The 23,794-nt window shown below is 37.9% G+C and overlaps 1 pseudogene; it reads left to right on the plus strand.

Moving 5' to 3' along the window:
- The first annotated feature begins 7,546 nt into the window (after nucleotides 1-7,546).
- Nucleotides 7,547-22,376, plus strand: LOC133878933 (1-aminocyclopropane-1-carboxylate oxidase homolog 1-like; annotated as a pseudogene).
- The last annotated feature ends 1,418 nt before the right edge of the window (nucleotides 22,377-23,794 follow it).

A 23,794-nucleotide genomic window follows, 5' to 3' on the forward strand; every position in this document is an offset into this window, starting at 1 on the left:
AGGAATCAATTTTGTGGTGTTCTTTGTGAATTGTTGCTATTTGATAAAAAGAAATCTAGGCAATTTGTAAAAAAGCCAGTAACAATGACATTTAAAATAGTTGGTCGCTAATCCCAATTCATTTTAGAGTAATATTAAATGTAAGACTCATATTCTTTATTTATCCTCAAATATAACATGATTTTTAAAATTACAATTGAATAAAAATTTAAAAGTAATTTCTTTATTTATCCTCATGAATTTTAAAATTACAATTGAATCAAAATTCAAAAGTAATTCATGTCAAATTCAATAATAAATATAAAAGTCATGCCACGTTTTGAGAATTTTAGAGTGAATGGCGAAGAGAATTCGACTATTTCTTTTTTAAGTACATTCAAAGAAACAAGAGAAAACAATAAAAGGACCTTAGTCATAACAAAGGCTAAGTCATAAAATACGGGGTGGATCTTTACCACTACACAATGGAAAAGAGGGGGGAGGAGGAAAATAGGTGGGAATGCAGTAGAGTGAGATCTAGCCGCGGCCCAATATACCACATGGTGGACGCAGAAGTTGTTAAAAAAAGTAAACGAAAGCTAAAAAACGGAATGCTCCTAAGGCGCGTTACAATGTTGCTTTCCTTAAGAAATTATTTGCCCCCACCAAAAAGGTATGCAAAGGGTTACAACAAAAATTTCTCCACGATACAATGGAGCCCAAAATCCTCTGTTTGTTTAATTGCGTTTTGCACTAACGAAAATTAAACCCGAACACTTTCAAATTTTTCTATTATAGTAAGAGACAGACAGAGACTTTTTAATTTTAAATACAGAAGGTATCAGAAAAAGCACTGAAGATAAAAGAAAATTATTTCTTTTTAATAAACACTGTACAACAGTTATTTCTGTATATTTTTGATAACTGGACAACAGTTACTTCTGCATAATATTGAAATAACTGCTAATCCAACCGTCCATAACTACTTAAGTAACAGTCATAAACTGCTGTTTTAACAGACACTTAAATTTGACCATCAGATCAAATAACTGTCTATGATTGATTAATAATAACCATTAGATCAAATTTTATTTGACCTTAATCTCAACCATTAGATCAATGTGCCAAGTGCGCCATCAAAGCGCCACTAGCACCCTACACCCCACTGCCACGCGCACGCCCGCGTTCGTCCATTACTTCGCACCGTACTAAAGTATACACCCAAGGATTACTTTAAATACTTAATGTGTGTTGGGCCTTATAGATGCCAACTTCAGTTTTTCTTTTTCCAATGTGGGACTATCTTCATTTAATGCTTTTTAACACCTTCCTTTGAAATCATTCCCAAGACACAAAATAAATATATACACATATTAATTTTGAAAATACTTTAACAGAAGTTTGCACATTCGTGAACTTTCCTAGCTATCCAAGAGGAGGAAGGAGAAACTAAAGAAATCGAATCTGTAGTAAGATCCAATCCACAATTTTCCAGCCTTGTACAAAAGAAGGCTGCTGGCCGGAAAGCTGAAATCACGACTTGAAAATCTCCTTCTAAAGTGAAAGAGGAGAGCTTGAGAGATGCTGACAAAGAGGAATCAAGAGGAGCTGCTAAGGCCTCGCCATAAGTAGGGTCACAAGAGGAGTTGATGACAGAAACAACTTTGATTACTATACCAGAAGAGTCACGACATACTGCTGGATGTGCTGGCATGGATTGAGAAATTTTAGAACGGCATACCCTCATTTCATTCCATCAAGAAGGGGGGGCACAACTGTGGCACACATTCATTCTTCTATCCCCACCTCTTATTTTATATTATCATTACTTGACTTGACAATCAGCCGGGTGAAAGAAATTTTGAAATGTAGGAATGTTTTCCTTGATTCAATCAACTGAGGTTTACATCATTATATACATGTTTGCATAAAAGCATAATAAGAAATAAATTAAATTACACAGATCTTTCTATCTTGGTCTAATTCCATCAGTGAGTATATTTGGAGAGTAACGCATGCTGTCATTGCCTAATAGTGGTGAGGAGGATCTTGTAGATTTGTCTTGAGTGCCAAGGGTCTGCATGTTTCCATAAGCTGCAGGATATTGCCATATTCTGTCGACTAGGTTCTTTCCATAGGTTGCTTGATGCTTGTCTTGGAGAGCACTCATTCCAGAATGATTTGCGGATGGTATTGCAGACTCGGTGGCTGCAATGCCTGATTTGGTGGCCTCAGTATCTCCTGATTTGGTGACTGTATCCTTTCCAGAATTGATGCTAATCACTCCTGATTTGATGGTTGCAATATTGGCAAGGTGTTGAGATGGCAAGTCGGCTGAGGCTGCATGTGCGGAAACTTCAGTATGCTTAACATCCCCCCGCAAGCTGACAGGGGGTGGAAGCACCTTCAGCTTGAGTTTAAGAAATTGAAACCGGGCAATGGAGAGACCTTTGGTGAATACATCAGCTACCTGGTCGGCTGTGGAGATGAAAGCAATGGAGATATCTTTGTTGAGGATCTTTTCTCGCACAAAGTGGTAGTCCACTTCAATGTGCTTGGTGCGAGCATGGTAGACAGGGTTAGAAGCAAGGGCAAGAGCACTAACATTGTCACACCAGATGACAGGGGCAACTCGAAGAGGGACACTGAGTTCACAAAATAACATCCGAAGCCAGTAAAGTTCGGCAGTAACAATAGCAAGAGAACGGTATTCAGCTTTCGTGCTAGACCGAGAGACAACTGGCTACTTCTTAGCACTCCAAGAGATGAGAGAATCCCCAAGGAAGACAGCAAATCCAGAAGTGGAACGACGATCATCTGGGCTCCCTGCCCAATCAGAGTCACAAAAGGCATTGAGTTGCAAGTTGTTTGTGGAATAAAAGAGACCATGGTTACTGGTGTGCTTAAGGAAACGAAGGACACGCTTGGCAGCTGTCCAGTGTGCTGTAGTAGGATGATGCAAGTGCTGGCAGAGTTGATTCACTGAGAAGGCTATGTCTGGACGAGTAAGAGTACAATACTGAAGAGCTCCAACAATGCTTCTATATTCTGAGTAGTCAGGCAAGGTCTCACAATTAAACTTGGAAAGTTTGGAACCAGCTGCACATGGGGAAGATGCAGGTTTGGCATCCTGCATTTTTGTTCGAGTAAGCAAATCAGCCACATATTTGGACTGACAGAGATGGAGTCCATTGGAAGTGCGAGTAGCCTGAATACCAAGAAAATAATGCAACGGCCCCAAATCTTTGACAGGGAATTCCTGCTGCATCCAAGAAATGAGAGTACTTATAAGAGGGGCATGTGTACCTGTGACAATAATATCATCCACATAGATGAGGAGAAAAATTTTAATGCTGCCAGAGATATGAATAAAAAGGGACGTGTCAACCAAGGATGCAGTAAACCCAAGATCAAGCAGAAACTGAGACAACCGAGTGTACCAAGCCCTCGGTGCCTGTTTAAGACCGTAGATGGCCTTATGTAGTTTACACACAAAGTTCGAGTGCTGGGTATCGACAAAGCCTGGGGGCTGTTCCATGTAGACCTCTTCAGTTAAACTCCCATGAAGAAAGGCATTGGAGATGTCTAGTTGCCGAATGGGCCAGTCAAAAGAAACTGCTAATGCAAGTAAAAGCTGAATTGTTGCAGGCTTGATAACCGGACTGAAAGTCTCTGTGTAATCAATCCCAGCCTGTTGCTCAAAGCCTTTAGCTACAAGGCGAGCTTTGAACCTGTCCACAGAGCCATCAGCCTGTCGTTTTATCTTGTAGACCCATTTGCAGTGAATGACATGTTGATTAGGAGGACGGGGACAGAGTGTCCAAGTGCTGTTGGAGGTGAGGGCATCAAATTCAGCAGTCATTGCTGCTTGCCAACGGGGGTCGGAGGCTGCTTTGCTATAGCAGGAGGGTTCAGATTCAGAGAGAACAGAGGAATAGTTGAGAAAAGGGTATCTAGAGCGGTAAAGTTTGAAGCCTGGAAATGAAGAGGGCTTGAGGGAGCCTGTGTGAGATCGAGTTGTCATGGGATGTGAAGGAGGTTGGACCAATGGCGGAGCGGGAAGTGGTGGTTCACTGACAGAAGTAGAAAGAGGCATGGAATGGGACTCTGGGACAGTAAGGGGAGAAGGGATAGAAAGTGATTGTGGAGGAGAAGAAAAGGTAGCAGCATCAGAAGGGAGGGGAAGAGAAGATGAGGGGAGAGGAGGTGATGTGGTAGGAGGTGAGTGGGAGGGTGAGTGGGAGGCAGCAGGTGAAGGAGGTGCGAGCAAGGATTCTGGGATAGAGTCATCGGCTGAGGCGGTTGGTAAATCAGTGTGTGAAGGTGATGAGGTTGCATGAGGCACAAGATTAGTAGCAATGAATAAATGAGAGGAAGAGATAAGTGAAGAGAGAGGAGTCTCACCTGTGCATGGTAGCTGAGAAGGGAAGAGTGAAGTGGCACAGTCCTTGGCAGGGAAGACAGCTTCATCAAACACAACATGTCGCGATAGATAGGCTTTGTTGGTAACTGGGTCTAGACACTTGTAACCGGCAAACTGGTATCCAAGAAAAATGCAGGGCTTGGACCTGTATTCTAGTTTGTGAGAAACATAGGGGCGCAGCAGGGGATAGCATAGACAACCAAAGACACGAAATTTTTGATAATCTGGAGACAGTTTGAACAGCTTTTCATAAGGGGATTGGTAGTCAAGTTTGGGAGTGGGAAGTCTGTTAATGGTGTATACAGCAGTGAGAAACGAGTCTACCCAATATTTGTTTGACAAATGAGCATGTGCTAGGAGTGTCAAACCGGTCTCAAGAATATGCCTTAACTTTCTTTCGGCAACCCCATTTTGAGGAGAGGTATAGGGGCAAGTTTTTCTGAATGCAATGCCATGTTGGGCCAAAAATGATTGAAATTGAAGGGAGGTGTATTCCCCTCCACCATCTGACTGTAATTGTTTAATGGTGGTGGAGAATTGGTTTTCTACAAGTGTTTTGTATTTAACAAAAGTGTCATATGTGTCTGATTTGTAATAGAGTGGATAGATCCAAGTATATCGGGAGAAATCATCAATGAAGGCCACATAGTATTTAAAACCAGTGATAGATGGAACAGGTGATGTCCAAATATCAGTATGAATGAGTTGAAGGGGAGAAGTGGAGACACGGTTTGAGACAGAAAAAGGTTGTTTCTTCCCTTTACCCATTTGACAAGAAGCACAAACAGTTTTATTCATTTCAGAAGAAGATAAAGGCAGCTTATTTTCTTTAACAATACGGGATACAATATCAGGGGAGGGATGGCCTAATCTAGAGTGCCAAACCGAATGGGAGGTCTTTATTCCTATCATAGCTGTAAAAGCCTTGCTGCCTTGATGAAGCGTCTTGCCAAACCGAAGGGGGTACATGCCATTTTCACTCGGCCCTTGCAGCAGGAGTGTTTGTGTCTGCAGGTCAATAATATAGTAGTGAGTTGCAGTAAGAATAAAGTAACATGCATTGTCTAGACAAAACCGTTGGATAGAGATGAGGTTAGCTGCAGCATTAGGACAGTGAAGAACATTATGAAGATTAAAGGAGGACTGAGAAGAGGAAAGTTGAGTTGAACCAGTGTTAGCTATAGCAAGAGCAGATCCATTCCCGACAGCTACAGCTTCATTATTCTGAAATGGGTGCTGAATTTGAAGGGTGTCCAGGTTATGTGTGATATGAGCATTGGCAGCACTGTCTGCAAACCATTCCTGATCCTCATAGATAGCATTGCTGTTAGCAACCATGGCCTGCAGTTGAGAAGGGGGCCGTCTACCTTGGAATGCATAGTCCATTCTGTGGAAGCAATCAAGAGCTATATGATTGAGCTTACCACATATTTGGCATGGGACTTGAGGGACATGAGAGAAAATAGGTCTGGAATCTGCTGCTGGTCTGGGAGCAGGATATCTAGATGGACTAGAATACTTGGCAGGAGGAGGGACAACATTGTAGCGGGTGGTAGGTGCTGATGCATCATGTCTGGGACCAAAATTTCTAGGGGAATATCCGGAAGGAGAAAATCTGAGAGGAGGGAACCGTGGAGAAAGTCCCCCTCGAGGTTTGTGAGGGAAGGGTCGGCTGCCTTGCTTTTGGTTGAATAAAGCAAAAGTGGAAGTGTCCACAGTTTGGACTTGTTGATGCTTGAGCAGCATCTCATGGTTGAGAAGTTCATCCTGGAAGTCCTCAAATGTCATCTGCTTATCTCGGGATAGGATGTTAATCGTGGTAATGAAGCTGTTGAAGGAAGGATTGAGACCATTGGTAAGATAGATGATCAAATCTTCGTCGGGGACAGGCTTGCCGACTGCTGCAAGTTGATCTGCACACTCCTTGGCAGATTGAATATAGTCTGAGCAACTTTTGGAGCCTTGGTGAAGACTCTGCAACTTTGTTTTGAGATTGGCAACTCGAGACTTAGACTGATTAGCAAACTGGTTTGCTAATGCTGTCCACACTTGTTTTGATGTTTCCAGGCCATAGATAGTGGATAGGACTTTCTTGGAGAGGGTAATATTGATCCAACTCAAGATAGTTTGGTCTTTTCTTTGCCAAATAGCAAAGGCTGGATTGGGGATCTCCTTATTTTCAGCATCAAGGAGAAATTGGGGTGGGCATGGTTCAGTTCCATCAACAATACCCATGGAGTCTTGGCTACGGAGAATGGGGCCAAATTGAGTGATCCAGCTGAGATAATTAGGTCCTTCTAGTTTTTCGTGAAAGGCTAGATTTGGAGGAGGGGAGGTAGTCAAGGTAGTAGCTGGGTTGTTGGAAGAGGAGGCTGCCATTTCAGAAAATAGGGGTAAGGTAGAAGAAGCAGAGAGAAGTGGAGAGGTTCGGGAAGCAAGACAGAGGAGAATTTGGGCGTGTGCCTTAGAGCTCTGATACCATGAAAGAAATTTTGAAATGTAGGAATGTTTTCCTTGATTCAATCAACTGAGGTTTACATCATTATATACATGTTTGCATAAAAGCATAATAAGAAATAAATTAAATTACACAGATCTTTCTATCTTGGTCTAATTCCATCAGTGAGTATATTTGGAGAGTAACGCATGCTGTCATTGCCTAATAGTGGTGAGGAGGATCTTGTAGATTTGTCTTGAGTGCCAAGGGTCTGCATGTTTCCATAAGCTGCAGGATATTGCCATATTCTGTCGACTAGGTTCTTTCCATAGGTTGCTTGATGCTTGTCTTGGAGAGCACTCATTCCAGAATGATTTGCGGATGGTATTGCAGACTCGGTGGCTGCAATGCCTGATTTGGTGGCCTCAGTATCTCCTGATTTGGTGACTGTATCCTTTCCAGAATTGATGCTAATCACTCCTGATTTGATGGTTGCAATATTGGCAAGGTGTTGAGATGGCAAGTCGGCTGAGGCTGCATGTGCGGAAACTTCAGTATGCTTAACACCGGGAAGATAACCACAGAATTTTTCTTTGCTTCACGACGTAAGAATTTTGTCCAGATTTTACTCCGCAATAGTGAAGGACTAAAAGTAGTCAACAGGGAGCCGAGTGCCGACAATCTTTCCTCGTGTTTGATAAAATCAAATGGGGCATTTCAGAAGGGCTTCTAGTGGGTGCATATCCTTGTCAAGTTGCTTTCTTTACATTTCTGGTCACATACCTTCTTTTGTATTAGCAAAACATAATGAGGCCCATTTGAGCAGAACTTCCTCCCGGTTTCATCACCCAAGAACCAAAATAGTCGTTACCGGCAGAGATGAAGTTCTGGCAACGCTCAAGCCAGACTATAATAGGGCAAGTGAGTTGAAGGCTTTTGATGACACAAAGCTCGGCGTTAAAGGACTAGTGGATGCTGGGGCTACTGAGATCCCTCATATATTCTATCACCCACCACATGACACTGACAACGTCTCAGCCTCTGGTGACACCCTGTTTAATATCCCTGTCATAGATCTCCAAGGCATCGACAAAGATGTAAGAAAACGAAAGAAGATTGTTGAAAGCATTCATGATGCGTCGGAGACGTGGGGTTTCTTTCAGCTGGTCAATCATGGGATCCCTTTGAGTGTTTTGGAGGAGATGAAGGAAGGGGTGCGTAGGTTTCATGAGCAAGATACTCAAGTGAAGAAAGAGTTGTATACTCGTGACCCCAAGAGACCGTGGGTGTATAACAGCAACTTTGATCTGTATAGCGCACCGGCATCTAATTGGAGGGATACATTTTATTGTTGAATGGCATCTGCTCTCCCAAAGGCTAAAGAATTGCCAGTTGCATGCAGGTATGTGATTTGCAATAGGAAAAATATTTTTACATAACACAATTGCATAACATTTATACAACATAAGACACATAGAGTGAGACTCATGTGAGTGAATTTACCATATGGGTTTTGTCCCATGTGTCTTGTGTTGTGTAAGTGTTGTGCAATTGTATTGTGCACCAATCACAGCTCTTTGTAATATATAATCCACTGGATAATTGTTAAGATCTAGGCATTTTAAAATTCATGAAACGACCTTAATGACTGTATGAATTTCTAATTATCTCATTTGCTCAACAGAATTATTCACATACATCTTGTTAGAATTAATATTTAATATTCTCTAATATTCTATTTATTTCTTACCTTATTTAGCTTTAGCTTACTTGTTAAATTGGATAATATTATAAGGAGGAATTCGGTCCTCCCAAATGTCATTTAAAATTACCATTGAATTTGATAGGATCATTATTAGATTTTGGTCTAAGGTGATTTGAAAGTCACGTAACATTTTTTTGGAAGACAAAGGAGGACCTCCTTGTAGCATTACTTTGTTTTATAGACTCTAGTCCTTCGAGTAATTCTAGACATCATATTCTTGTTCCTCTTGTATCCCTCTAATAATGATGTGGCTTTTAAAATTATTGTTTGATCAATAATGATTAAGTACAAGTCCAATGATGATTTTAAAATGCTCATCATTATTAGAGGGATACAAGCGGAACAAGAATATGACGTATAGAATTACTCCTAATCTATCATCAGTCTCTTTCTCTTTCTGCGTCAGTTCTCTTTCTCACTCATATTATTTGTCCATCAAATATTTCTACACATCTAGATTAGATTGAGTTGGGAAATATTGAAATAATTCACCCATCATTTTCGAATGAGATGGTGATGGGTTCTTGCCGTCGAAATACGATTGTGATTGGCTGTGGTTATATAAAGGAAATGGATTGAATTTAAAATTCATTCTAAACTCAGGGCATGAGTTACCGCACACAATCTGTTTGTAGAAATTCCTCAATGACCCCTGATGGACCTAGCTCATCTCATTTTATTGAAGGATCAACTGATCCTTGATTCAAACTTAATGACCACCTAATGCGCTTATTAATATTATATATATATATGCCTGTAGAGATATACTGGAGCAAATCTCGAAGCTAGTGATGAAGTTGGGGATTTTATTGTTCGAGTTATTATTAGAGGCGCTTGGGCTGAACCCAAACCACCTAAATGAGATTGATTGCACTAAGGGGCTTGCAGTTCGGTGCCATTACTATCCTGCTTGCCCACAGTTAGAGTTAACATTGGGCACAAGCAAGCATGCGGAAAATGACTTCCTCACTGTTCTTTTACAAGACCATATTGGTGGCCTCCAAGTTTTTTACCATGACAAGTGGGTTGACATCCCTCCGGTGCCAAGGTCTCTAATGGTTAACATTGGAGATCTTCTACAGGCAGGTCTTCTCATTATTCTTGTGTTTGTTCGGGTGTATTGTTTTTGGATCATATTTGTGACACCTTATTTTATTTAATTTTAGTAATGATACTTCATATTCATAAAATAACTTTAAATTTAATTTCGTACTTGTGACACCATGCGGTCCTATATGTGACGACCCGATTTTTTTTTTTTTTCAAAAACATACAAACGGATCTTCACAGTGGCACGACTACATGTCGCTCAACCAACATAACGTACACGTTTCATAACATGTACTTGATATTCAGAGTTTCATCTAACACAGCGGAATATAAATATCAATGTGTAGCGGAACACATGTCAATAGCGGGATTACATCTAATACATCAGTGTTATCAACAACAAGAGCCATTTACAAGTCTATCTATTTAAGGCTTATAAAACATGTTACATTAACTACATATTAAAATATAGGCTCAACAAATACATGTGCCACGTAGGACACGAGCCATAAACAAATACCCAAAATGCGGACAACCCATGAGTCCGTGACTTATGACTGGATAAGCTCCAATCATAGCATCCCATACGCTAGGTGGACGAATCAATATCTATATCTGCAAAACCTGCAACCAAAGTATAAACGTCTGTACGGTTGAGGGGGTTGCCGCATCCATACAGGTGGAATTATGAGTCCACCGCCTTAGCATAAATAAATATACTAAGACCTCAGAAGTATACTATTCACTGAATTTTTGCAAAGAATCAACTTTTCATTTCTAGTCATGCGTACACTATAACAGCCACCAATTTTATATATATATTTTTAATTTTATTTGATGGCCATTTGGCCATTTCTATATTAAATGGCCAAGTGGCCATTTGAGTGAGTGTGGGGCACAGACCTGTGCCCCATGCTTCTTTTTAATTTTATTTTTCATTTCTAATTTCTTTTCTATTATTTCTATTTTTTATTTTATTTAGACTTTAAAAATATTCAATTGCATTTTTAATACTACTAAAATAATTTTAATTAATCATTTACTCAAATTTTATACTCTAATTATTAAATAATGTCTCAGATATTACACTATAAATGGCATAGACAACTAGGCGCTTCCACATGAGCTTATTTTGAGAGATTAGGACTCGGGATTTGAAGTTGTGACGTCCCACATCGCCTAGGAATGATGATGTGCTTATATGTATAAATGCATCGTTTATGACACAACGCGTTTTAAAACCGTGATGACCATGAACCTATCAAAACTCTGCAGTTAAGCGTGCTTCTGCGAGAGCAATCCCAGGATGGGTGACCTCCTGGGAAGTCTGGTTTGGGGAGCCAAAAGCAGACAATATTGTATCATTGGGGGTGGGTTGTTACAAATGGTATTAGAGCCATTACCCAACCTAAGATGGTGGGAGCGTGCACAAGCCCAATGAGAGATACCATCGGGGACACTGGGTCCAAAGAGGGGGTGATTGTGATGTCCCACATCGCCTGAGAATGAAGATGTGCTTATATATATAAATGCACCGTTTATGGCCATGAACCTATCAGAACTATGCAGTTAAGCGTGCTTCTGCGAGAGCAATCCCAAGATGGGTGACCTCTTGGGAAGTTTGGTTTTGGGAGCTAAAAGCGGATAATATTGTGTCGTGGAGGGTGGGTCGTTACAGAAGCCATAGGCCAGAGGTGGTTTTGGTGCAGTATAATCATGATCTCAGGCTATAGCTCACCCAAGTAAAAGAGTTCGAACATGCAAATAGCTTCTATTTCCTGTCACACACTACATGTTTTTTTTGTTAGATACATAAGAAACCAATTACAAAAAGAAAGAAAAAAGACAATAGGGCTTGGGCAACCCAAAAAGAAATTTAAGAACGAAAGTATACAAAGGTAAAGCTTCTAAAGATGCGGTTCCTGTGGCTCAAGGCACGGATGCAACAAAGCCGGGGTCACCATTGAAGGTGATTTGACATGTGTATTTAGTCACATGGACCTAAACACCAAAATAGGAGTAAACAATGGGAGAGAGATACAACAAATAAGCCCAGTAATACAAACAAACAAATACAAAAATAGCAGCAGTAAGTCTGGCAGGGTGGGAGCCTTCCTGGTTGGCGTGTGAGAACCACGTGCCGCCCAGGGATGGCCTCTCAGCTGTTGGAAACGGCGGAATCGTCTTGAACCACCGAGGGATGTTGCAAAAAGTGGAGGAGGGTGCTGTATGAGGCTCCACAGGCCGGTTGAGTCAATGAGCTTGCTGGCACGTGGGAAGCACGCACCATCTTCTAGGTGACGGAGGAGATGAGGAAGACCACCGGTGGACTCCAGAGACTCTGGTGTACCCATTGCTGAGGAGCTTGTCTTGAGAGAGCGGATGACAGTGAGCAGATCTAAATCCAAAGAACCAAATCCAAACTCCAAAAACATGGTGGATGAAGGGGGATAGACCAAAACAAGCCTGTTGGATGGAGGAAAGCAAGAAGAAAGCAGGAAAAGGGAGAGATAAATCTGGTGCAAAGCCGGCTATGTGGGGTGGAATCGGTGCATAGCCAGCTTGGTGGTTTGAGAGAAAACTCACACATTACATGTTGATGGTGCAATCCATACCTTATTAAAACCTATCAAAATCCACAAATAATGGGTAATTTTTTTTTGGTGGCTATTAAGTTATGACACTCTCAAAAGAAATATTAATTCTTTTTGTTTTAGGAGTACTTCCTTTTGTTATATATTATTGTTAGATTGTAATATTATAAGTGTGATTTGGTGGCTAAGTGGTTTAACAGTATTTTATTATCTTGAAGAGCTGGAGTTCGAATCCTCACAACAGCATAATTGCAGTTGAAATATTTTAGCCAATAAATACATCAAAACCAACATTTTGCTGATCATAAGATTCAAATGTCAGCTCTTCAAGAGAATAAAAAACTGTTAAACCACTTAGCCACCAAATCACACTTATAATATTACAATTTGACAATAATATATAAAAATCCCCCACTTAGATTGTGATATTTAATTCTCAACTTTAGTATTGATATTATCATGCATACAAGATGGTATCTTTTGACTTAAATCTTCTATTAGTATAGTCATTTCAAAGTTATGAGAAAGTTAGTGGTGGCCTAAGCTTAAACCAAAACTTTTATAATTCATAACCGGAAATAACATACACATGAAACTATCTAATTCACATAAGAAATTCATAATTGTTAACACTATTATGGCCTTGTGCTACATCTCGATTTAATGAGCATTTACAAGAGTAAACTTTAACTCTTGTTAGAAGTGGCACAACTTCGTTGTTCATATGTGAAGTTCCTTTTATGTCCCTGTTACTAAGACATTTGTTTCTAGATTTGAACTTCATTAAGAGTGCAGCTTATCCTTCGAAATCATAACAATCAGCACTGATCCATCCTGAATGAGACTTAATTATTCCAGTGCTAAACTAATCACTTATCAATCACTTGTTATTACCTATTAAACCTTTTATAAGAATAGATCTTAAAAAAAAAAAAGTTGTGTTACCATTATTGGTGATTCTTTTGAAAGAGTTTTAGTCATATTCCAATAGATGTTACCCTTACCAATTCTAGAGATAAACCTTTGGTAAAAGGGTCTGCCAAGTTACTACTTAAGTTAGAAATATAAGGTTATAAGAAGAAGAATCAAAACAAAAACACTGAAATTGTTACCAAAATATTATGTGAGAAAGAACAAAAATCTGAAACAAAAAGATAGTTTTGAGGTACGATGAATCGTTATCTTTAAGACGATATTTTCCCCCACTCTAAATGAGTTTGCTAATAAGTTGCTAGCAAATCGCCTCTAGGATACAACAAAGCTATAAATTCTACAGAAAGCAATTCTGAAGAATTCCTATAATTTCAGTTGTGAATTTCTAAAATTGAGAATGAAAAACTGGATGATAAAATCGGAGGAGAAAGATTATATTTATAAATGTTGAAGGGGCACATATGAAAAGTCATAACTTTTCATTTCATGTAACTGACAGCAATTACGATATAAATATTAAATATGAGGCCTTTGACATGTTCAAACATTACAAATATGAAGTAGAAAATAAAAAAGAGAAGAAAATAAAATTTCTTAGAACTGATAGAGGTGGAGAATACTTTCCACATGAATTTTCTACTTATGTGAAGAACATGAAATTGTGCACCAAAAGTCTACACCTTACACACCACAACAGAATGGTTTGGCTGAAAGAAAAAATAGGACACTTGTAGACATGATTAATTCCATGATCTTAAGCGCAAAGTTACATTTTAATTTATGGGGAGAGACACTACTTACAACATGCCATATTCATACTAGAGTGTCTTCTATTAAAATGCAAGTGTCACCATATGAGTTATGGAACGATAGAAAGCCAAACCTGGATTATCTTAGAGTGTGGCGGTTTAGCCTTTCACAAAGTTCCTGATCCATAAAGATCTAAATTAGGATCAAGAGCAATCAAAAGTGTGTTTGTAGGTTATGCTGAAAATTCCAAGGCATATAGACTTATTAGACTTAAGCTCTAATGTCATAGTTTAATCAAGGGATGTTGAATTTATTGAAAATAAGTTCAACTATGATTCTAAATATGTTTCAGAACCTAATCAAACACAAGTATCTGACTCTTATCTTAGTACTTCTCTTAACAATGATAAGAGATTAGTTACAGATTTGCCAATAGAACAAAGGAAGAGTTAGAGTTAGAAATGAAAAGAATTTTGGTCTTGATTTTATTTCATTCTAAGCTATAGTTTTCCTTGTAAAAGGAAATAGGGATATAATCCTTAATAAAATACCCATTGCACTTAACACAGAGGAAGATCCAAAAAGTTTTATTGAAGCTATGACTTATAGAGATGCAGCCTTCTGAAAAGAAGTTGTAAATAATGAAATGGATTCAATATTATCAAATAATACTTGGATACTAGTGGATCTACCTCTAGGTTCCAAACCTATTGGCTGTAAATGGAAATTTAGAAGGAAATATAATTATGATGGATCAATTCAAACTTTTAAGGTAAGGTTAGTTGCAAAAGGCTTTAGACAAAATGAGGGTACTGATTATTTCGATACCAATGCACCTGTAGCAAGGATCACATCTATTTGTGTTCTTATGGCTTTATGGCTCTTGCATCTATATATGATTTGTATGTGCATCAAATGGATGTAAAAAATGATTTCTTAAATGGTGATCTCGATGAGGAAGTATACATGGAATAACCAGAAAGGTTTTTCTACCTAAAAATGAAAAGAAAGTCTATAAATTAATTAAGTCATTATATGGCCGGGTTGAAACAAGCACCTAAACAATGGCACGAAAAGTTTGATACTGTTATTTTATCTAATCATTTCAAACATAATGGAGTTGATAAGTATATCACTACAAAAAAAAAAAAAAAAAAAAAAAAAAAAAAAAAAAAACAGCTTTTTGAGCCGTTTTTGTTGGAGTCATTTTAACAAAACGGCTCTAATTCGAGCCATTTTTAACTAAAGCGGCTCAAATTAGATATTTTTTTTTAAAGGGCTCTAATTAGAGCCGTTTAACCAAAACAGCTCTAATTAGAGTCGCTTTTTTAAAACGGCTCAAAATTATTTGGAGCCGTTTTTGTTAAAAGGGTCTAATTAGAGTCATTTTGGTTAAAACGGCTCTAATTTGAGCCCTTTTAACCAAAACGACTCTAATTTGAGCCTTTTTAACCAAAACGGCTCCAATTTTGGTTAAAACGGCTCTAATTTGAGCCGTTTTTATTAAAACAGCTCTAATTAGTTTGAGCTGTTTTATCAAAAGCGGCTCTAATTTGAGCTGTTTTAACAAAAACGAATTTAATTTAAGCCTCTTTTCTAAAACGGCTCTAATTAAAATGGCTCTAATTTGAGTCGTTTTAACAAAAACGACTTTAATTTAAGCCTCTTTTATAAAACGGCTCTAATTAAAGCAGCTCTAATTTGAGTCGTTTTAACAAAAAAGTTCAAAATGGAGCCATCTTGATCAAAGCAATTGATCACAGATGATCATACCACGATTGATCACATAAATTGTACCACGATCTATCACACTTAGATAGTACCACGATCGATCACACATGATCGTACCACGATCGATCACACATGATCGCGCCACAATCGATCATATAGATTGTTCACATAGATTATACCATGATCGATTACATTAATTGTACCACGACCTATCACATTGATCGTACTGGGACCGATCACATAAATCGTACCACGGCCTATCACATTAATTGTACCACGACCGATCACATAGATCGTACAACGACCTATCACATTGATCGTACCACGACCGATCACATAAATCATACCACGACATAATGATCGTACAATGCCCTATCACATTGATCGTACCACGATTTATTACATTGATCGTACTAGGACCGATCACATAAATCGTACCACGACCTATCACATTAATCGTACCACGACCAATCACATAGATCGTACAACGACCTATCACATTGATCGTACCACGACCGATCACATAAATTGTACTACAACCTATTGATCGTACCATGCCCTATCACATTGATCGTACTAGGACCGATCACATAAATCGTACCACGACCTATCACATTAATCGTACCACGACCGATCACATAGATCGTACAACGACTTATCACATTGATCGTACCACGACCGATCACATAAATCGTATTACGAACTATTGATCGTACCATGCCCTATCACATTGATCGTACCACAATTGATCACATAGATCGTATCACGATCGATCACTTAGATCGTACAACGATCGATCATGTGTTAAATGTTCCCCCAGAAACTACCAAAAAAATATAAATGTTCCCTCTAATGACAAAAATACATTTCACAAAATTATTAAAATTAAAAAATATATATAAGATTAAAAAAAATATATATATAGAAAATAAATAAATAAATAAAAACTGGTTTTATTTTTTTTTTCGTTTGTTTATTAATTTATTTTTTAATAATTTTCAGTTTTGTTTTTAATTTCCAGGTTTTTTTTAAACAAAAATTTGTTTTTCATTTTTTCTTTAATTTTTTAATTTATTTTTTAGTTTTTCTTTTAAATAAAAAAAATAAAAAATAAAATTCGTTGGAGCCCTTTTGGGCGAAAACGACTCCAACTGAAGTCGTCTTCCCCCAAAACGACTCCAAGTCGTTTTGAGGGGGTGCCTGACTTGGGGGCGCGCGGGACACGAAAATTTTCGTGTCCAGCGCGCCCTAATCTTTTTGTTCAAAATTTTTCAATTTTTTTTTTTGTTTCTTTTTCTCTTATAAAATGTGCCCACTAGGCCTGCCCCCACGCAACTCCTTTTTTTGCTTTCTTTTTCTTTTTCTGTTCTAATTTCTTGTATCTCTTCTTCTCACCCGAAACCAGAGAGATGAAAAGGGAGTTTGAGAGAGGGTGAGACTGAGAGATAGAGATCGAGAGAGAAGAGTCTGAGAGAGGGTGAGACGGAGAAGGAGAGACCGAGAGTGAGGGAGTTCGAGCGAGAGAGCTGGGAGCCAAGAGAAACGCCGGTCAGAGTAAAGAGGAGATCCGGCGAACCCGTGACCCAAAGACCCGATCTTCCATGGATAGACAACCAGTGGAGCCAGAAGCTGATTTCCGGCGATTAGAAGCGGTTTCCAGCAACTGGGCAAGGGGTTAAGTCGGAACCCATGATTTCCGGACGTTCTTGCTTTTAATCTGTTGGCAGTGGCTGTTACTCTGTTTTGATTTTTCTTGAGTTGTGTAGCTGTGTGCTTCTTGCTTCTTTGGATGTTGTGTGTTGTTTGTTGTGGTGTATGCTCTGCTGTTGAGCTGGGTGTGTCTTGGTTTGCTATTTTGATGTAGGCTTCCAGGCTTTGTTTCTTGTTGAACTTCGAATCCAGTTTTGATTGGAGTGTAGTTTGTTGTGTTTGGTTATTAAGCTTTTAGTTCATCAAAAGAAAAGAAAAAATGACTTCCATGATTTCCAGAACACTTCATTTCCGGTTTGTTTCTGCACAATGACTTCCATGATTTAATTTGTGTATGCTTATCATTTTCTGGGTGAGTTTGAGTCGCTGTGTGTGGTAAAAGACAATGACTTGCTTCATACAATTTTGTCTGTTGGTACTGGCTTGAGAAAACGGCAAATTGCAAGACCCACATTTTATAAATTGGTATATCGGTATTTAATTTTTTTTTTTTAATTTCTTTTTATTTAGAGTCGTTTTTCTAAAATGACTCAATTTTTTTTTTTTTTTATTCAGATCCGTTAGGAACCTTAAAACGGCTCTAAAAAAAATTAGAGCCGTTTTAGGGTCCTTAAAACGGTTGTAATTAATCTCAAGCTGGTTGGAGAGCTTTTTTTGAACCGGCTCAAACTGTTTGAGTCACTTTTGTAAAGCGTCTTAAAATTGTTTGAGTCGCTTTAGAAAAAAGTTAGAGCTGCTTTTGTCTAAAGCGACTCTAACTGTTTTGAGACGCTTTTTTAAAGCGTCTCGAACTTGTTTGAACTGCTTTTATAAAAGCGGCTCAAGTTTGAGCCGTTTTATGGAGAAACGGATCAATTTTAGTTTTTAATACTTGAGGTGTGGATCCGTTTGTAAAACGGCTCAAAAAAAATAACTCAAATTGTTTAGAGTCGTTTTTAGGGCTTAAAAGGGCTCTAAAAAAGCGACTCAAAACAATGATTTTTTTGTAGTGTATTTATTCAAAATTCACAAAAGATTATTGTGTCATTGTTTGCCTTTATGTTGATGATATGCTAATTTTTGGAACTAACATGAAAGGTGTATATGAAACTAAAAAGTATCTTACTTCAATGTTTAAGATGAAAGATCTAAATAAAGTAGATATTATTTTAGGAATTAAAGTAAAGAAACATAGTGGGGGTTATGCACTATGTCAATCTCATTATATTGAGAAAGGGCTTCTTAAATTCAAACATCTTCAAATAAAAGAAGCAAATAAACTTTTTGATTCTAGTATAAAATTAAATGATAATTCTGGAAGGGCAATAGCACAGCTTGAGTATGCTAGTGCAATTAGTAGCATGATGTATGCCATGCATTATACCAAACCAGATATTGCTTTTGCAATGTGCAGACTTTTTAGATACACTAGTTATCCTAGTATAAATCAATGGAAAGCAATCAGCAGAGTCCTTGGGTATTTGAAAAAACCCATCAATTTAGGATTGTATTATTTAAAGTTTCCAGCTATACTAGAAGGGTATTTAGATGCTAGTTGAATTACTAGCATAAGTGACAATAAGTCTATGTCTGATTGGGTATTTACCCTTGGTGGAGGTGCCTTTTCTTGGGCATCAAAGAAGCAGGCGTGTATTTCGTATTCTACAATGGAATCAGAATTTATAGCATTGACGGTGGCAAGAAAAGAGGCAGAATGGCTTAGGAATATGTTATTAGACATAAATTTGTGGCCACAACCTATGTTAGCCATTTCTTTGCATTGCGATAGTGAAGCTACAATGTCTACAGCTTATAGTAAAGTATACAATTGGAAGTCTAGACACATAAGCCTAGCTAAGACATGAGTATGTTAGACAATTAATTTTTGATGGAATCATAACCATTGTCTAGTTTAGGCAAACTTATGTGGCAACATTAGGCGTGGTGAAAAATATAGGAAAACAGAAATACTATGCATTCTTATTTTAATTTTCACATTTTTAAGTTCATACTCATTACATGACGGTTAAAATTACTATTGAATAAAAAATTTAATACTGATCTATTCAAAATCTAATTGTTGTTTTTAATGACACTTTAGGGAATGTATACTTTCTTTCTTTTTTTCAAACATGTAGCATGTGCTACCATATATTACTAACAAAGCCCAAAGGGCCCGAAGGCTTACAACTTGAGATTAGAGGGATAAGACCCTCTTACACTCTAAGCCAGCAGGATCTGACTTAAAAACATAGTTGCCTAGGCAGAACACATGCAAACCTTACAAGAATAGTATTTGAGCCTATCTATACAATAACGCACACTCTAAAAATAAAAGAGGGACGATTTAGCTACAAGCTAATAGATATTCTAGTAAAAATTGAGCAGTACAAAGGCAAACTGTGTATGGAAAAACAAAGGAAATACATAACACAATAGACAAAAAAATTCAACCCAAGCCGACGGCAAATGATACTGTCTTCGCCAGAAAAATGGTGCGTGTAGGACAAGCGCAGTCCCCGGATTCACCCACAGCAGATCGGTCACCACAGCCCCTGGTGCCACCCCATCACGCGCGGTCCAAGAAGAAACAGAACCCTGGCACGTGATGGTCACACGTCGATCACTGGTGACCCGCACAGCCGATTCAAACGACGACAAGACCGGAAGATGATGATGAATGCAACTGAGGGGCGCGTGTCTCACAGAAGCCGGAGAAAGAACGTAGATCTGGCCTAAAAAAAAAAAGATGAAGATGAAAATTCGGCCAGCCCTTCGTCGGTGACATGAACCAAAGCAGCGTCACCCACCAGACGTCTTGAAGAGAACCTTCCTATCAGAACAATAAGAAAAAAAAAACCAAAGAACAAAAACACAAATCTCCAAAGCCCTAAGAGGACTATGGGAAGAGTAGCCACCACCGGATCTACTGGGGGGGAACAAATGCTCCACAACCCTAAAGGCTGGAAGAAAACCTAACCTCCACTGGTACACACCATGGAGGGACAAAAAAAACACTCCATAGCCCTAAGTGGGGTAGGAGTTACCACCACTTGGACGAGACTTGAATTTAGGATGGTGGGGCCCAGCCGTAACTCTTCCAAAAAGGAGTGGTTTTCCTTTATTTCACCGTCTTCGCTTGTGGACATACTGGCCTCACATTGAGGAAACCACGTAAATCTTGGTGTTATTGTGTGTGATTGTCTTATCTTATTTACCGTAATTTTGGTCTTTTGCACAATAAGTGGTATGAGAGCCAAGAAAGCATTGTGGCCAATGAGATTGTAGAGAAATGTGGTATTTTGTCTAAACCAGGTCTCATGCTAAAGTTCAAGAGATGCATGAACTTGAGTGTACTTGGGGATTGTGATTGCCCTTATGGGCTTTGATGAATATATCTAAAAATGATTTGTATTGTTAAACTTGATGAAATTCAAGTCAAAGTTTAGATTTGTTGGACGTGACTTGAATTCAAGATAGTAGTGTCCATGTTAGTCGTAACTCCTAAAAAGGAGTGGTCTTCCTTTTTTTCACCGACTTTGAACCAAATTAGTATAGATTTCATATTGCTAGCTTGATCGACTTTAATTAGGAGCAATAAAAAGAGGTTCACTTCTCTTCTTGGAAGCCATGCAAAAACGTGAAATCAGAGAGGGCTACAATATGTTTTTTCTTGGTTTTGGAGGAGCCAATAGAAGAGAGAAAAGAAAATAATGGAATGTGAGAGTGAACAAAGAGAAACAAATCCGCCGTTTGTTCCACTAAAAGAGAAATTTCTTATTCTTTTCTTTTATATTTTCATTTGGGAAATAATTTTTATTGTGTGCTAGTGAGATTTGAATTTTTGGGTTTGGAGTGATTTTTTTTTTTTTTCACAATTTTTGATTCCATCTTTGATAGGGATTTTTTTTTTATTTGTTTGTTTGTGTGTGATTGTGTAACAGTACCATTAATGAATAATGGGCTGTGCTTAGTTTAATAAAGCCCATATCATTTAATAGTACCTTTCGTGATAATGGGTCTGGGCTATATGTATATAAAGGCAAATAGTCTAATTGTAGAAATGATTGGATTAGTGATTGGTGAATTGGAGAATTGATGTAATAATGGAAGAAATTTTCAAAATTGATGAAACGAAGTCTATATTGAAATCAATAATGAAATTGGACTCTTCAAGATGTCCGGTCTCCTTAGAGCATTTGAGATGCTCAGCGTCCAATTCACCAATCACTAATCCGATCCTTTCTACAATTAGACTATTGGCCTTTATATACACATAGCCCAGGCCCATTATCACTAAAAGTACTATTATATGTTATGGGCTTTATTAAACAAAGCCGAATCCACCATAATCTAGCCCATTATTCATTAATGGTACTTTTACAGATTGTTTTGTCTTATTTATCATAATTGTGGTCTTTTTGCACTATATATTTTATTTCTTTTAGTTGCATTTGTTGAATGTATCTAGCCCATTATTCATTACTGGTACCTTCACAGATTGTTTTGTCTTATTTATCATAATTGTGGTCTTTTTGCACTATATATATTATTTGTTTTAGTTGCATTTGTTGAATGTAATTCAGATATAGACAATAGTTTAGCTCAACTCACCACATTGATTAAGATCAAAAGTCGACTCACTTGCAAATGAATACATGATACATGATACTAATTTATTTTGTATTTGTCAATTTTGATGCTCTAAAATCAAGAACGATCCTTTTTGGCTGCAGTAATTTACATGTTTTTACCGTTGGTTTTTCCAGCTTATAACAAACGATAGGTTTAAAAGTGTTGAACATAGAGTATTGGCAAACTGAGTAGGGCCAAGAGTATCTGTGGCGAGCTTTTTTTCCACGGGTTTTCAGCCAACTACAAAAGTTTACGGACCCATTAAGGAATTGTTATCGGCAGATGATCCTCCAAAGTACAGGGAAACCACAATAAGTGACTATGTTGTGTACTATGCAGGAAAAGGCCTTGATACATGGGACTTCTGCGCTGCTGCATTTCAGGCTCTAAACTATGATAATAGAGAATTAGAGATGAATAGATGGTTTGTGGCCGTAATGTGTCACTTTCTGTAAGGCATTTACCATATGCTAATGAAGATTGAGTAGTGATGTTTATGTGCCTTGTTTGAAGGCCAAATCAAATCTTTGCTATTCTGTAGCCTTAAATAAATGGGTCTTGAAGCGATGACTTCTCAATCTTCTTATGGTTAGTTGGTATATTATCAAAAGAATTTACTTTCAATGAAGTTGATCTACTATACTATTGTAATTTCTGTAAATGACCCCCCCACCACCCCCCCCCCCCCCCCCAAAAAAAAAAAAAAAAAAACCCCTTATGCTCAACCAAGCTAAACACCATTAACAAGCTTTTCGGGTTTTCAGTTTGTCAAGAGCGCTTCTATCCTAGAAACCCAAAACTCCCTTTGTGATACTCGAGTTAGTAATTACTAAATAAAAGTAAAGAACAAATGAGCTTAAAAAAATAAATTTTATTTTCAACTTTTAATTTATAGTGTTGTATTTGATATTAGACCAAGTAAGCATAAAGTTTTGAGTTAAGGTCAGTGTAGTTTTCGATTATTGGAAACATATTGAGGAATGGACAAAAAGGAGATATTAAAATGTAGAGATATATAATATCAAAGAGCAAGAGCAGAAGCAGAAAGAGAAAAGTGATGAAAGATTAGGGCTATATCTCGACTATATTGAAGTATATTATAAACCATAGTACAGTGATCTCTATTTATTAAGGTTAGGAGTAGTGAACAAGAAATCTTAGACAAAATAAGGAAGATAATAAACCTACAAGGAAATAGAAAATAGTCTTAATATAAAATATTCTAACATCATCTCTCAAACTCAAGGTGAAAGCTTGATTCTTTAACTTCAAAGCCTATCTTTTGGTTTCTGCTTTGAATCATCTACCTTCCTAGGATAATGTACTATATTCGGCTATTATTGGCATAGTGGTTTGGGCTTTTCGTTTGGAGAAGAAAGGAATTTTTCTTTTTTTCTTTTTTTTTGGCTAGAACCATATCTACTGTGGACAACACTAAAATCCGAGTGTGAGCTTGGCCTTTAGAATCGTTGATGAAGCTTATGATAATCTTGTGTAGCAAGGGATCAAGAATGAGTGTGAGATCAGACGTTGATAATCTTGTCCTTTCCGTGTCTTATGCCTGTCTGGACAAGACTTCCAGGGAGTGAATTTTCACTCTCTAGAACTTGTGTCCTGAATCCGTCGTCCTATGCATGTCCGGACACGGCTTCCCAAAACTGTTTTTTACGCGTTTTCTAAGCATTCAAGGTATTTTCTTACCATTTTACTAACTCTAATCATTTATTTAATTTAATTTATATTTTAAATACTCAAATAATGTTTTGGACATTACACACACACAAAGTACATTTTATACATATTTTAAT

Source organism: Alnus glutinosa, chromosome 1, assembly GCF_958979055.1.
Source record: "Alnus glutinosa chromosome 1, dhAlnGlut1.1, whole genome shotgun sequence".
NCBI classification, from domain to species: Eukaryota; Viridiplantae; Streptophyta; class Magnoliopsida; order Fagales; family Betulaceae; genus Alnus; species Alnus glutinosa.